We start from the raw sequence: 14309 nt of genomic DNA, 5'->3' as shown, positions 1-14309 counted from the left end.
TCAGGAATGTGTCCAGATGCCGGGGATATTGCAACGGGCAAAACAGAGGAAAATTCCTGCTGCGTGAAGCTCCCCCTGTAGTAGGGGAAGACAGACAATAAAAAAATAGACAGGGCCTCCCTGGTGGCGCAGTGGTTGAGAGTCCGCCTGCTGATGCAGGGGACGCGGGTTCGTGCCCCGGTCCGGGAAGATCCCACATGCCGCGGAGCGGCTGGGCCCGTGAGCCATGGCCGCTGAGCCTGCGCGTCCGGAGCCTGTGCTCCGCAACGGGAGAGGCCACAACAGTGAGAGGCCCGCGTACCGCAAAAAAAAAAAAAAAAAAAGACAAATACATTATATACTATAATAAATATGTGATATGAATAAAAGGAGAACAGGGCATGAGGAAAGAGGAGGAACGTTGGGGGGTTGTATATTTACCCTGGAAGGTCCGAAGGGTGCGGGCGAGCAGTAGCTACTCCGACCCCCACCCTCACCCCAAGATGACCACATCCTAATCCCTGGAACCTGTGAATATGTGACTTTATATGGCAAAGGGACTTTGCAGCTGTGATTAAATTAAGGATCTTGAGAGGCAGAGACCAGTAGAATCCAGAGGGTCCTTATAAGAAGGAGGCAGGGTAGGGGGTCAAAATGAGAGAGAGATTGGATGATGCTATACTGATGACTTTGAAGATGAAGGACGGGGCCACGAGCCCAGGCATGTAGGTGGCCTCTAGGTAATGAAAAGGGCACAGAAATGGATTCTCCCCTAGAGCCCCCAGAAGGAACTCAGCCCTGCCCGTCAATGCCTTGATTTCAGCCCAGTGAGACAGCATTTTGGACGTCTGATCTCCAGAACAATACGACAGTAAATTTGTGTTGTAAGCCACTACATTTGTGATAATTTGTTACAGCAGCAACAGGAGACTAACATGAAGGGCCTCTCAGAGCAGGTGTCATTTGAGCTGAGACGTCTGGGATGAAAAGGGACTAGCCCCGTGAATGGTGTCCCAGATAGGAGGACAAGTGAAAAGGCTCTGAGATGGGGACAGGCTGGGCATTTCTCCGGACGCAAAGAAGACCAACATACCTGGAAGCTGGTTGGTTTGTTTTCCTAAAAGGCTGGGAAGCTACCAGAGGTTTTAAAGCCAGATGGTGACGTGGGCTAAGAAGATCATTCTGGCTGTTGGTGGAGAGCAAAATAGAGCTGCTTATTGGCCAGAGTTGAAAAGGGCGGTGCGCTAACAACAGACTATCCATGACTTGCAGTTGGAAAATGTCAGGACAGAAGCAGCTGCCTCTGGGATCCTTCACTCTTCCTCCACGTGACCTTGCTTTCGCGGTCTCTCTCTTCTCATTTCCTGCAAGGGGCATCCTCTATTTTCCATCATCCCCCTGATAACTGGCTCCAGTGATTGGCTTGTCTTAGTTCACAGTCGAGAGAGAGGAAGAACCTGATTGGATGCTCACGGGAGGTGCTGACTCTGGGTCCAGTCAGCTATGGCCGAGGAGGTGGGGCCGCCTACTGTAGGTGGAACTTCCAGTCACCCTTCCAGCAGCAGCAGCGCGCCGTCAAGGAAAAGGACGCATCCGGAGGCACGAGTTTCAGTCTTCAGGATCCAGATGTCAATATCTTATTTGTCTGGTTCGCCCAGATTTTCATCTATAGTTGTAAACATTTCCTTCTCACTGTTGCCAAGTCTATTATTTTGTAACTGTACTTCCGTTGGTTTACCCATTTTAACAGTGAATAGGCATTTGAAGAGTTTCTAGTTTCCTCAACAGTTTTAAACCATTTGACTTTTTCCTAATGTAACGTTTGCTAAAACTATGGTGAAAACAGTTTAGGAGAAGCAGCGTACTTAGGTGCTCCGACCACCCCATTCCCACGCTTCTCACTCCTGATGACAGAACCCAGAAGCCTCCTGGATCGGGCTGAGGCTCAAGGGTGAGCAGGACATCAGAAGGGAAGTGTGTGGGCCAGGGGGCAGACATTGTGGCTTGTGGCCTTGTCTGGCTCAGCGCAGAGCAAGCCGGGCCAAATTGAGACACCGTCGTCACTCTCCGCACTGCACGCCACCTGAGACCATCTGGTGCTCGGGGTGGCGCGTGACCTGAATAGAAATGCTCACCAGCTGGCCACGCGATCCAGTCCTCAGCAGTAAGACAGAAGCTGAAGTATGATAGATAACTTGGGTTGGAGCTATAGACAGGAGGACAGACTGGGGAGGAATGTAAAGACACGTAAACAAGAGTCAGTGTTCTAGTTCTGGGCCTGGATGTTGGGTTCACAGATATTTATTATTTGTTGAAATGAATGCATGAATAACTAAGTAAACTAAAAGAGGGTCATGCATGGATCAGTGTTTAAAAAAAAAGAAGACGTAAGCTGAAACCTAGCAGCTGGGTTTTTCCTGGGAGGCTTTTGTTTTGCCGATTAAAGGGAGAGCATTATGTTTGGTCCTTCCCTCTCTTCTCACTTGGCACGTAGGTGCCCGAGGTAGACCAGCCACTTTGAGGATAAAAGCCACAAATAAAGATTCGATTGTGGGATTTCCCTGGCGGCGCAGTGGTTAAGAATCCGCCTGCCAATGCAGGGGACACGGGTTCGAGCCCTGGTCTGGGAAGATGCCACATGCCACGTAGCAACTAAGCCCGTGCGCCACAACTACTGAGCCTGCGCTCTAGAGCCAGTGAGCCACAACTCCTGAGCCCACATGCCACAACTACTGAAGCCCGTGCACCTAGAGCCCGTGCTCCACAACAAGAGAAGCCACCGCAGTGAGAAGCCCGCACACTGCAAGAAAGAGTAGCCCCTGCTCGCTGCAACTAGAGAAACCCACTCACAGCACCAAAGACCCAATGCAGCCAAAAATAAATAAATAAAAAACTTATTTTTAAAAAAAGATTCGATCGCAAGAAGCAAGAGGAAGCCTGCATTGTTGACGACTTACTTAAGTACCCGCTCCAGGCATGGACTTCCAATATCCGGGCTCAAAACAGAGAGAATAAAACCTAAAGGGTCTGGGCTACTGGAGCTGGTTTTCAGTATGCTGATACAGAGGAAATGGTGGGGGAAATAAAGTTTCTAGGAACGAAATGCTGAGCTAAGACACTGTGCACATTTTCCTCGGCAGGTCTGACGTTCTCTTCCTGGATGAGGGTGTGTCATTCCCAATGAGGAGACTGGCTCCAGAACCAGGATGAGACAGATGTCAGTAAATAGTTTCCATGAAGGGTGGAGAGGATCAGTGTGTTTCCTGCATGGTGATGTAAGCGGTGAGAAGAGGGCTGTGGTGGTGCAAGAAATAAGCTTCTTGCCCTACTAGACATTAAGACATACAACAAAACAAAATTACTTTTTAAAGTGAGGTATTAGTGCAAGAACAGACAGATAGATCAGTGACGCACAGCAAGAGCTCGGAGAGAGGCCCATGGGAACTCCGTGTGATTTTAGATACTCTCTCTATAAAATATGTTAAAGTAGCAACTCAAATTAATGGGGGAAGAAGGTACACTTAATAAACGGTGTTGAGAAAACTGGCTCACGGGACTTCCCTGGTGGTGCAGTGTTAAGACTCTGAGCTCCCAAGGCAGGGGTCAGGGTTCGATCCCTGGCCGGGGAACTAGCTCCCACATGCATGCCGCAAGTAAGAGTTCACATGCCACAACTAAGGAGCCAGTGAGCCACAACTAAGGAGCCCTTGAGCCACAATGAAGGAGCCCACTGCCGCAACTAAGGAGCTGGTGAGCTGCAAAAGGAAGAAAGAAGGAAAGAAAGAAAGAAAACTGGCTCACTGTGAGGGGAAAACTAAATGCAAGTTCCTATCTGACACCACACATGAAAGTGGACTCTAGAAGTATTAAAGACAAATATGGGAAAGATACACTTATAAGGTCAATAGAAAAAAGAATCAAGGAGAATATCTTTGAATCTCTGTGACAGGGAACGACTTCTTAAGACTTCAAAAGCACAGGTCATAGGACAAAACATTGATTAGGTTCATTATGTCAAAACTAAGAATTTAGGTTTAAAGGAAGGTAAGACAGACCATTAATAGGCATTTGTCAGAATGGGAGAAATTATTTGTAATATCAAACATGGACAAGGGGCCAATACCTGTAATAGGCAAGGAGCACCCGTGAAATGATAAGAAAAAAGATGGACACCCTTTGGGGAAAATGGGTAAAGGATATGAATAGGTAATTTGTAGAAAAGCTATGCATATGAGGGGGACGTTCAAAACTCATTAGTTATCCGAGAAATGTACATTGAAACAAGGAGAACTACTCTACACCCATTAGGGTGGAGAAAATTAGAAGAATGGATAGAGTCAAGTGTTGTTAGGGATGTACACATATAAGAATGTTCAGGTGCTACTTGGGTAAGGATGGCGCTTTCAATTCTGAGGAAGGGTCGGGCACTACTTCACCAAATTAAGTATATACACACCCGATGCGTCAGCCATCTCTCTCCTGGTTATACATCCCAAAGAGGTTCTTATACCCACAAGTGGACACATGCAAGGATATGACTTGTAGTGTTCTTTGCGGTGTCTGGGAGTTGGTAGCCACAGAGCGTCCATCCCGAGGGAGGTTGTTGGGTGCATGTGTGGACACCCTCCATGGAGTTCCTGCAGCGGGGCAGATGTATGAACGCAAACAGCATGGATGGGTCTTAAAAACACGGTGCTTGTTTGAAAAGCAACTTGGAAGAGAATGAGACGTGTAATCCAGGGCCGATGACATACATTAAAATTACACACACATAAAAACCACACTATATATTTTGTAAGACTGAGGGGGGGTGGGAAGAAGGAAGGGGGGATGAGAAGGAAGGAAGGAAGGGAAGAAGGAAGGATAAAAGAGGGACTCTGTACAAACCGGTGATGATAATGTTGGTAATGACGCATAGATGATATTCAACCTCTGACCTAAGGTCTCCAGGGAGTAAACAATAACCTTGTCAAATCGTCAAGCCACATCTTGCATGGACACTGTCCAGGGGCAGAGCCCCTTCTGCAAGGCTAGGGAAGCTGTGTGTGTGTTGTGTGTTTCTACTCCCCGTGGCCACCTTCTGATATGATTGTATGTCCCTAACTTGTTAAATCAGATTCCTTATCTAAGGCATGGCTGATTCTTGCTTGATCGACCCCCCCACCCACCCAACACACGCGCCAAATGCACAGAATTGGCTCAGGATATCGGAGAGGCCGAGACTAAGGGCGACAAGTGTCATTGGGTGTGTCTCAGAAAGCTGGTGTGTCCTCCACCCGGTGTCCTGACTCTTGAGGTGTTTGATCTTGGCTAGAAACCGAGGTCAGGGAGTGGCCCCAATTTTGGTGGTGGGAGGATTCCACACACCAGATAAGCATCTAACTGTTGGCGACAGAGAGGCTGGCAGTGGGTTACCTTTTATTAGTAATAATAGTGATAATGATGAGGATGACAGCTACCATTTATTGAGCACTAGATACCTCACTGCATTCACTGCATGCCTTGTCCATCCGGTTCTGACAGCAGCCTCTCAGGAGGGAGGCTCTCAGCAAGTCAGGAGGCCGAGGGGCAGTGAGGTTGGATGAATTTGGCTCAATTTCTGCAGCTGGTACCTGGCAGAGCCAGGATGTGAATCAAGGGAGTAAGCGTCCTAAGATGATGCCTGAAACCTCAATGCGTTTGAGCCAACAAAAGCAGAGGGACATAGGGCCAGAGCAAGGGAGAAGTGTGATGATGGCAGGGGGGAGGGAGGAGACCGGAGACGGGGGAGAGGAAGAGAGGAGGTGGGAGAGACTGAGAGCTTTAAAGAAAGAGAGGCTAGAAGAGATTTAAAGACAGATATACACAGAGTAAAGAGGAGAGAGAGAGAGAAGCCAGCCCTTTGGGGAACCTTAAATAGAGACTAAAACAGAACTACAGAGAAAAGTCCTGAAGAAGGACTTAGGGAGATGGAGAGACGGTCTCAGTAAGATAGAGATAGATAGATAGATAGATAGATAGATAGATAGATAGATAGTGGATAGATAGACAGTAGATTGACAGACAGATGATGGTTAGTTAGAGGAAAGAGACAGAGACAGACACAAAGAGACAGAGACAGAGAGAAAGGTAGGAAGTATTCCTACAGTGAGAGTTTTAAGGATGGGGGCAATGCTGGACCCCGGATTTCCTTTGCCGACGACCTGATCTAGCTCTCCCTGCACTTCCAGATGCCTAAGTGCCCCCCGAACCCTGTGGCCTTGCCGCCAGACCTCCAGAGCCCCCACCTCTTTTCCCCCAGGCCCTGGGCTGAGTACCCCATGGGTAGTGTCCGTCCCGTCGGAAAGAGGTGGCGGACGCTGCAGATCTGCATCTGCTTCCTGTTCTGTACCCGTGGGAAAATCTCATAGGGCTACCATGAGCATTAAAGGAGAGAATGCACGTAAAGACAAGTGCCAAGAGCCTGGCACAGAAGGAGCTTGTGAAAACAGTCGTTTCTGTAATGATTATAAACATGATTACTGTTGTCCTGGAGTTCCCTAAGCTGCCCGCACAATTGCGAAGACAGTCGTTGATACTTAAGCCACGCCTATCAGCATACCCTGGGTGCTGTTCTAAGAGTAAATTTTTTTTATAACATCTTTATTGGAGTATAATTGCTTTACAATGGTGTGTTCGTTTCTGCTTTATAACAGAGTGAATCAGCTATACCTATACATAAATTCCTATATTTCCTCTTTCTTGCGTCTCCCTCCCACCCTCCCTATCCCACCCCTCTAGGCGGTCACAAAGCACCGAGCTGATCTCCCTGTGCTATGCGGCTGCTTCCCACTAGCTATCGGTTTTACGTTTGGTAGTGTGTATATGTCCATGCCACTCTCTCACTTTGTCCCAGCTTCCCCTTCCCCTTCCCCGTGTCCTCAAGTCCATCCGGGCCCCTCCTCAGACCAGCTGAATCAGGAGTTGCAAGTTAGCAACATCGCCTGGTGATACATGTGCGTGATCAAGTCTGAGAGGCGCCACCAAGCTTCCAGGAAGAAGGAATTTTAAACCCGAGGTATTAGAATCCACGCTTTGCTCCACGGCGCCACCTTCAGGCCCATTGAAGAACTGACTTGGGAAAGCCGTGACCGTGGCAGGACGTTTGGCGTCCCACCACCCTGGGTGCCAGTTCCTGGGCTAACTCTGATCAAGTTACCCGACCTGTCTGAGCCGTGGATGGATCACACTTCTTACATGTAACACCGAGATGACAGTTCCACCTCTTGCACAGTGCCTGCCCCAGAGTTGGTGCAGATAAAAGCGTTCTACCACTTGGAGGATGCATCCCTGTTTCCAAGACAGAGCCTAGACATAATTTAGGAGGCAGGCCACTGAATCCATAGTATCAGGGTTAAATTGTGTCCCCCCCAAAAGATAGGTCGAGGTCCTAATCCCCAGTACCTCAGAATGTGACCGTATTTGGAAATAGGGTCATTGCAGATGTAATTAGTTAAGATAAGTTCAAAGTGATGTAGGGTGGACCCTAACCCGATATAACTGTGAAGATGATATGAAGACAGACACACAGAGGAGAATGCCATGTGAAGACGGAGGCAGATGTTGGAGTGATGCAGCTGCAAGCCGGGGAGCGCCAAAGATTGCCGACCACCAGCAGAAGCTGGAAGAAGCAAGGAAAGATTCTGCCCAGAGTCTCAGAGGGAGAACAGCCTTGCAGACACCTCGCCTTCGGACTTCTGGCCTTCAGAACTGATTTCTCTTATTTTAAGCCACCCAGTTTGTGGTACTTTATTACAGCAGCCCTAGAAAATGAATACACATGGGAAGGTTGATCGTCTAGGGAAGTTACATAAGGGCATTAGAAAATATATCAAGATCCCTTTTCTTGAGAGGAAGAAATCAAAGGTAGGTCTACTTTACAACAGAAGATACACAAATGGCCAATAAGAACATGAAAAGATCTCAACATCTTTAATCATGAGAGGAGTGCAACTTAAAACCACCATCAGACAGACGTTCATAGCAGCTTTATCTGTAGCAGTCCCAGACTGGAAGCAGCCCAGGTGTCCAGCAACAGGAGAAAGGATAAACAAACTGTAGATATGCCTCAATAATTAAAAAGAACAAATTACTGCAACCTAAGTGAATCTCAAGGTGAAAAACCCTTACACATACAGTACATACCTATATCTCCATTTATATGATGAACAAGCAAAACTAACCTATGGTAGAAAGAAATCAGAATGCTGCTTGCCTCTTGGGTGGAGGCGGGGATTGTCTGGGAACTGGCATGAGGTGATGATAAATGTTCTACGTACCGATAGGGGTTTGAGTCACACAGGTGTGTGCATTTGTCAAAGCTCCCTGAAAAGTACAGCTTGAGTTTTGTACATTTCATTGTATATGAATTTTCCCTTAGAAAAGAAACATAGACAGAGTTTAACTTATAGTAAATGACATACATATATATTTGAGAGTTTAGGATGAAGTGTACAGACGTCTGTGACTTACCATGAAACGCATCAATAACAAGACAGGTGGATGGATGGATGGATGGGTGGAAGGTCAACAGACGTGATAAAGCAAGTATGGTGAATTGCGAATGGTGGAATCTAGGTAGCAGGTAAATGGGTGTTTGCTATGAATTTCTTTTAACTCTGCTGTATGTTTGAGAATGTTCATAATAAAAGCGTTAGGGGGAAAGTGGGACATGTGTCAGTTGCAATGGCTGAGTTCTTCACCATCTTTAGTGCCACCCCCTTAGCCAAAGTCGCTAACCACTCTTTCCTAAGCGTTCATTCATTCATTCATTCAACAAATCCTTACTGAGCACCTATGATGTGCCAAGCACTGTTCTAGCTTCCCAGACCATAGCATTGAACAAGTCAGAGAAAGTCTGTTTGGTGTAGCTTTTTTTTTTTTTTTCCCTAGAGGAAGAGAAAGACGACAAACGTGTAGAAATATGTACTGTTTCAGTGAGGACATTAAATGCTATGAAGGTGAATAAAGCGGCGTAAGGGGACAGAGAGTAACTGGGAGGGGGGTTTACTTTCCATCAGCCGTACAAGAGAGGTAACTCAGATCACAGACCAGAAACGGTGGGGGAGGGAGTCACAGAGAGGATAGAGAAGGCTCCGGAATGCGTGGCTGGCGCAGGCGCAGACGCACTGGGCTGTTGCAAACACCTCTCTGCTTCCCTGCACCGGTCTCTGCGTTTGTTTGTGCCCTGTTCTGCCCTTCGTCACGGCAAACAGAGGTGCTTTGCAGCGAAGGAGGTGCTTTTTTTTCCTGCAGATCAGCAGCATGGATGTTAGGTTGAGTTGAGCTTGCCGTGGAGTTTGGTGATGGGGATGGACCTGCCGGATGATAATGCGGGTTATGGTTAATTTGACCAAGTAGAGGCAGGTCACTCTCCGGAGCGGCTGCACCCCCCCCTCAGCCCAGCAGCAAAACCTGAGGATTCCTGCAGTCCACGTTGCCGCTGCTCAGCATCACTCAGCTTTCCGTGGCGATCGGATGGGTGTCAAATAACACCCTGCCACGTTAAACTCGCGCTTCTCAAATCGCTCATGATTTTGAGCCCTTCTCCACCTGCTTGCTAGCTAAAAATGTAGCTTTTAACTTTCGCGAGACATGAAATATTCTAAAGTGATCACTCTAAGAGCTGTAGTCATCCAGAACAAACACGTGAACAGAGTCTGCGTAATCATCATCTTCGCTAAAGGTTCACGTTCTATAGGTGATAATAGGGAACCTGCAGAGGTTCAAGCCGATAGCTATCCAGGAGTTAAGTCACTGGAGATGAATGCACTTGGCTCAACCGGGGACTGTGTCCCACTGGGCAAAATTAGTGTTGTGTGGCCGTTGTGGTTTTCCTTCAAACCTTTATAACTGATTGGAATATATTTTTTTAACTGTCTACCGTATCTTTCCCACAAAGGAGGGCGCCCACATCAGAGCTCTGTATCCTCGGAGGCACCTGTGTCATCTTTTTCTTCCTAAATGTTCTCGTTAGGTCCCAAGATACCATGTGGCCTGATGTTTTCTTTCATCGCAATTTAGGCTGAAGCTTCAAGTGCATTTGAAGCTTATAGTGTTCTATTTCCTTGGGGGCAAAAGGAAATAGAACATTCAGCCCAGGCGAAATCCTGGAGACCTCTGGAAATAGGACAGAAGGAAGAGGTGGGTTGATTCTACTATTGAATTCAAAGCTGATCTTGGTTCTGAAAGCTGTGGGTCTTCGTGTGTGTGTGTGTGTGTGTGTGTGTGTGTGTGTGAATGTGAAAGAGGGCATGGGTGTGTATGGATGTGTGGGAGTGATTTTGTGTGCATGAGAGTGTGTTAACATTAATGTGTGAGTGAGCATGAGAGAGTATGTGTGACTGTGTGCATGTGTATAACTGTGCTTGTCAGGGACCTCCCTGGCGGTCCAGTGGTTAAGACTTCGCCTTCCAATGCAGGGAGTGCGGGTTCGATCCCTGGTCGGGGAGCTAAGATCCCACATGACTTGCGGCCCAAACACCAAAACAAAAAACAGAAGCGATATTGTCACAAATTCAATAAAGTCTTTTAAAAAATGGTCCACATCAAAAATCTTTTTTAAAAATGTGCATGTCAGTGTGAATACGAGTGGGCGTGGGAGTGAGTATGAATGCAGAAGATAGTGTGTGTTAGTGTGAATGTATGTATGAGTTTGAGAGTGTGAGTGTGCATGTGTAAATGAGTGTGTGTCGGTGTGTGAATACAGGTGAGTGTGGGTAAGTGAATGCACATGGACGTGTGGGACTGTGGGAGTGAGTGTATTCAGGAGTGTGTGTGAGTATGAAAGTGTGTGTGTGAGACACTGTGTGAGAGTATGAGTGTGTGTGTGTGTGTTTTATGCAGGTCTGTGACTTTGTGTGTGGGTCTGTGTATGAATGTGAGATTTGCAGGAGCTAGCGTGAGAATGCATGTGAGTCTGCGTGTGTCTGAGTGAGCTGTTGTGAGAGTGCATGCTGTGTGAGTGGTGTGTACCCGTGCATGACTGTGCATCTGTGTGTGAATGTGTGAGCGTGTGTTCCGGAAAATCCAGCTTCAACACCATGGTCAGAGACTAAATTCCAGCCTGGACAGTGGCTTCCTGTTTATCATGTAGCTGACCTCTCCCCACCCTCTACATTTACTAGTGGAGGGCTTCCCTGGTGGTGCAGTGGTTAAGAATCTGCCTGCCAATGCAGGGGACACAGGTTCGAGCCCTGATCCGGGAAGATGCCACATGCCACAGAGCAACTAAGCCCGTGCGCCACAACTACTGAGCCTGCACTCTAGAACCCGTGAGCCACAACTGCTGAAGCCTGCGTGCCTAGATCCCATGCTCTCCAACAAGGGAAACCACTGCAATGAGAAGCCCCTGGACCACAACGAAGAGTAATCCCCGCTCGCCGCAACTAGAGAAAGCCCGCGCGCAGCAACGAAGACTCAACACAGCAAAAAATAAATAGTCCATAAATATAAAAGAGAATAACTTATGCAACTAACTAAATGACATGTCACAAACTTTGTAACCAACTCAAGCAACAGGAGGTCTTTCTTAACATTTTATTTTTGTGGTAAAAACACATAACGTAAAATTTACCATCTTATCCACTTTTAAGTGTACAGTTCAGTAGTGCTAAGTACATTCACACTGTTGTCCAACAGATCTCCAGAACTTTGACTGCTTGCAAAACCGAAACTCTGTACTCATTATACATTAACTCTCCATTCCTTCCCCCAAGTCCCTGGCAACCACCCTTCTATTTTGTCTCTATGAATTTGACTCTTTTAGATACCGCATTTAAATAGTATCAAACAGTATTCATCTCTTTGTGACTGGTTTATTCCTCTTCACATATTGTCCTCAAGCTTCATCCATGTTGTAGTATGTGTCAGACTATCCTTCCTTTTCAAAGCTGAATGATATTCCATTTTATGCATATACCACATTTTATTTATCCATTCATCCATCCATTTTGGTTCTTTTTTTCCCTTCTGACTTTATCGAGATATAATTGACCTACACAAGTCCCCTACATAAGAACATTCAAGTTGCGAGCTTTCAAAGATGTGAACGTGTGTTCACATGTCCAATCACACAAGTTAGTTCACGGGTCTGGCGTACATTGTCCCGTGCATGCATCCTCTGCAGGTGGTTGTGCTTTTGTGCACTTTACTGTACAGGACTGTATAGAGTACAGTGCAGTAGCTTTATTTCAAGTCCAGGATGTCTGGAAGCAAGTGTGAAAGCAGCGGTGAAGTAGCGGGTACTAGTGTACTTTTCAAGGTACTGTACTGTAAGATTAAAAATGTTTTCTTTATTTTTTGTGTTTGTTTTTTATGTTTTATTTATGTGAAAAGTATTATAAACCTATTACAGTATGGTACTATACAGCTGACTGTGTTAGTTGGGTACCTAGGTTAACTTTGTTGGACTTAAACGAACAAATGGACTTACGAACACACTCTCGGAATGGAACGCGTTCGTATGTAGGAGACTTACTGCATCGCACTGTCTAAGTGTAAGGTGTACTGCATACGGATTTGACTTACATACATAATGAAATGATGACAATAAGTAGTGAACATTCATCATCTCATAGAGACACAAAAGAACAGAAAAAGAAAAATTTTTTTCCTTGTGATGAGAACCCTTGGGATTTACTCTCTTAACTGTCATATATGACAGCAATGCTAATTGGACTAATCACGTTATATATTACACCCCTAGCACTTATTTATCTTGTAACGGGAAGTTTGTACCTTTCGACTGTCTTCATCCAATCCCCCCTCCCCCACCGCCCCCACCCTCGCCTCTGGTAACCACAAAACTGATCTCTTTTTCTTTTTAAGATTTATTTTATTTTTAAAATTTTATTTATTATTGTTATTATTTTTTGGCAGTGTTGGGTCTTCGTTGCTGTGCGCGGGCTTTCTCTAGTTGCGGAGAGCGGGGGCTACTCTTCGTTGCGGTGCGCGGGCTTCTCATTGCTGTGGCTTCCCTTGTCGTGGAGCTCGGGATCTAGGCGCGCGGGCTTCAGTAGTTGTGGCACACGGGCTTAGTTGCTCCACCGTATGTGGGATCTTCCCGGACCAGGGCTCGAACCCGTGTCCCCTGCATTGGCAGGCGGATGCTTAACCACTGCGCCACCAGGGAAGTCCTTAAGATTTATTTTTATTTATTTATTTATATTTATTTTCACTGCCCCAGGTCTTAGTTGCAGCTGATCTCTTTTTCTATGAGTTCTTCTTTTGTTTGCTTGTTTTTGAAGTATAATTGACCTACAACGCTATGTTAGTTCCTGGTGTACAACGTAGCGATTTGATATTTCTACACTGGAAGTGTACAGTTATCACTGTCCTAGATATCCCTTTGTGCCTTTTCCACTCAACCTTATTTGCTCTATTTTCAATGTTCTTTTTCTGGCCAGGTCTAATCACCACAAAATGATAACAAGGTCCCTTTGTGTGTGGGTTGGGGGGAGATGCCTCCCAGTGAGTTCTCCCAGACTGGAAACCTTCCCAGCAGAGGGCTTTATATTCACAGATATAATTATGGATCATCTGTAATTTTCATACCAGCCATTGTTTTATAACTTTTGTCATTATCTAAACAGTGTTTCACAAACCTTGAAACTAACTAGGCATTACAGGTTCTTTGATGCTTATAACAGGAGAAAGAATTCACCAAATGTTTTGAACACCAGGAGACACCTTACCTCTCAAGAAGCCCAGCCTGGTGGCTAAAGGCAAGAGAAAACTAAGAACACATCTTTGCATTTGCTTGTTCACGTGCAGCAAAACCCTTGAAGATGACCCAAGAAATATATTCTAGTTGCTCGGAAGATGGGGCGAGGACAGGACAGAAGGGGGACAAGGTCATGATGGAGATCTATCACTCTGTACATTTTTTATAAACATACTTTGTTTTTGTACGACGTGGAAATAATATGTACTCGAAAAATAAAGTAGCAATGATGTTACACGCACATACACAAACAGAGATTCTCATGCAATTCTCACTGGGTTCAAACCCAGGTATTTCTTCCTGTGTAGCCTTGGAAAATGACTTTAATCTCTCTTTGCCTTCGTTTCCCCCTGCTTATAGTGGAGATAGTAGCAACTTCTTAAGGTTAATGGGAATATTAGCAAGTTAATCTGTGTAAAGCCGTTAAAACAATTTTACAGAGCATGCACTCAGCATATGTTAGCCATTAGTGGTAACATTCTCCCCATGAGTAAGTCAAAACAAACAAGGGCTTTCTTTTCACCTCCCCCGCCACCCTAACAAATATAGCCAGCGAGGATTTTACTGAGGAAAACTGATTTCCTTTTAT

Source organism: Leucopleurus acutus, assembly GCF_964270905.1.
Source record: "Leucopleurus acutus genome assembly, chromosome: 20".
In the NCBI taxonomy this organism is placed as follows: Eukaryota; Metazoa; Chordata; class Mammalia; order Artiodactyla; family Delphinidae; genus Leucopleurus; species Leucopleurus acutus.
This window is presented reverse-complemented; position numbering follows the sequence as displayed.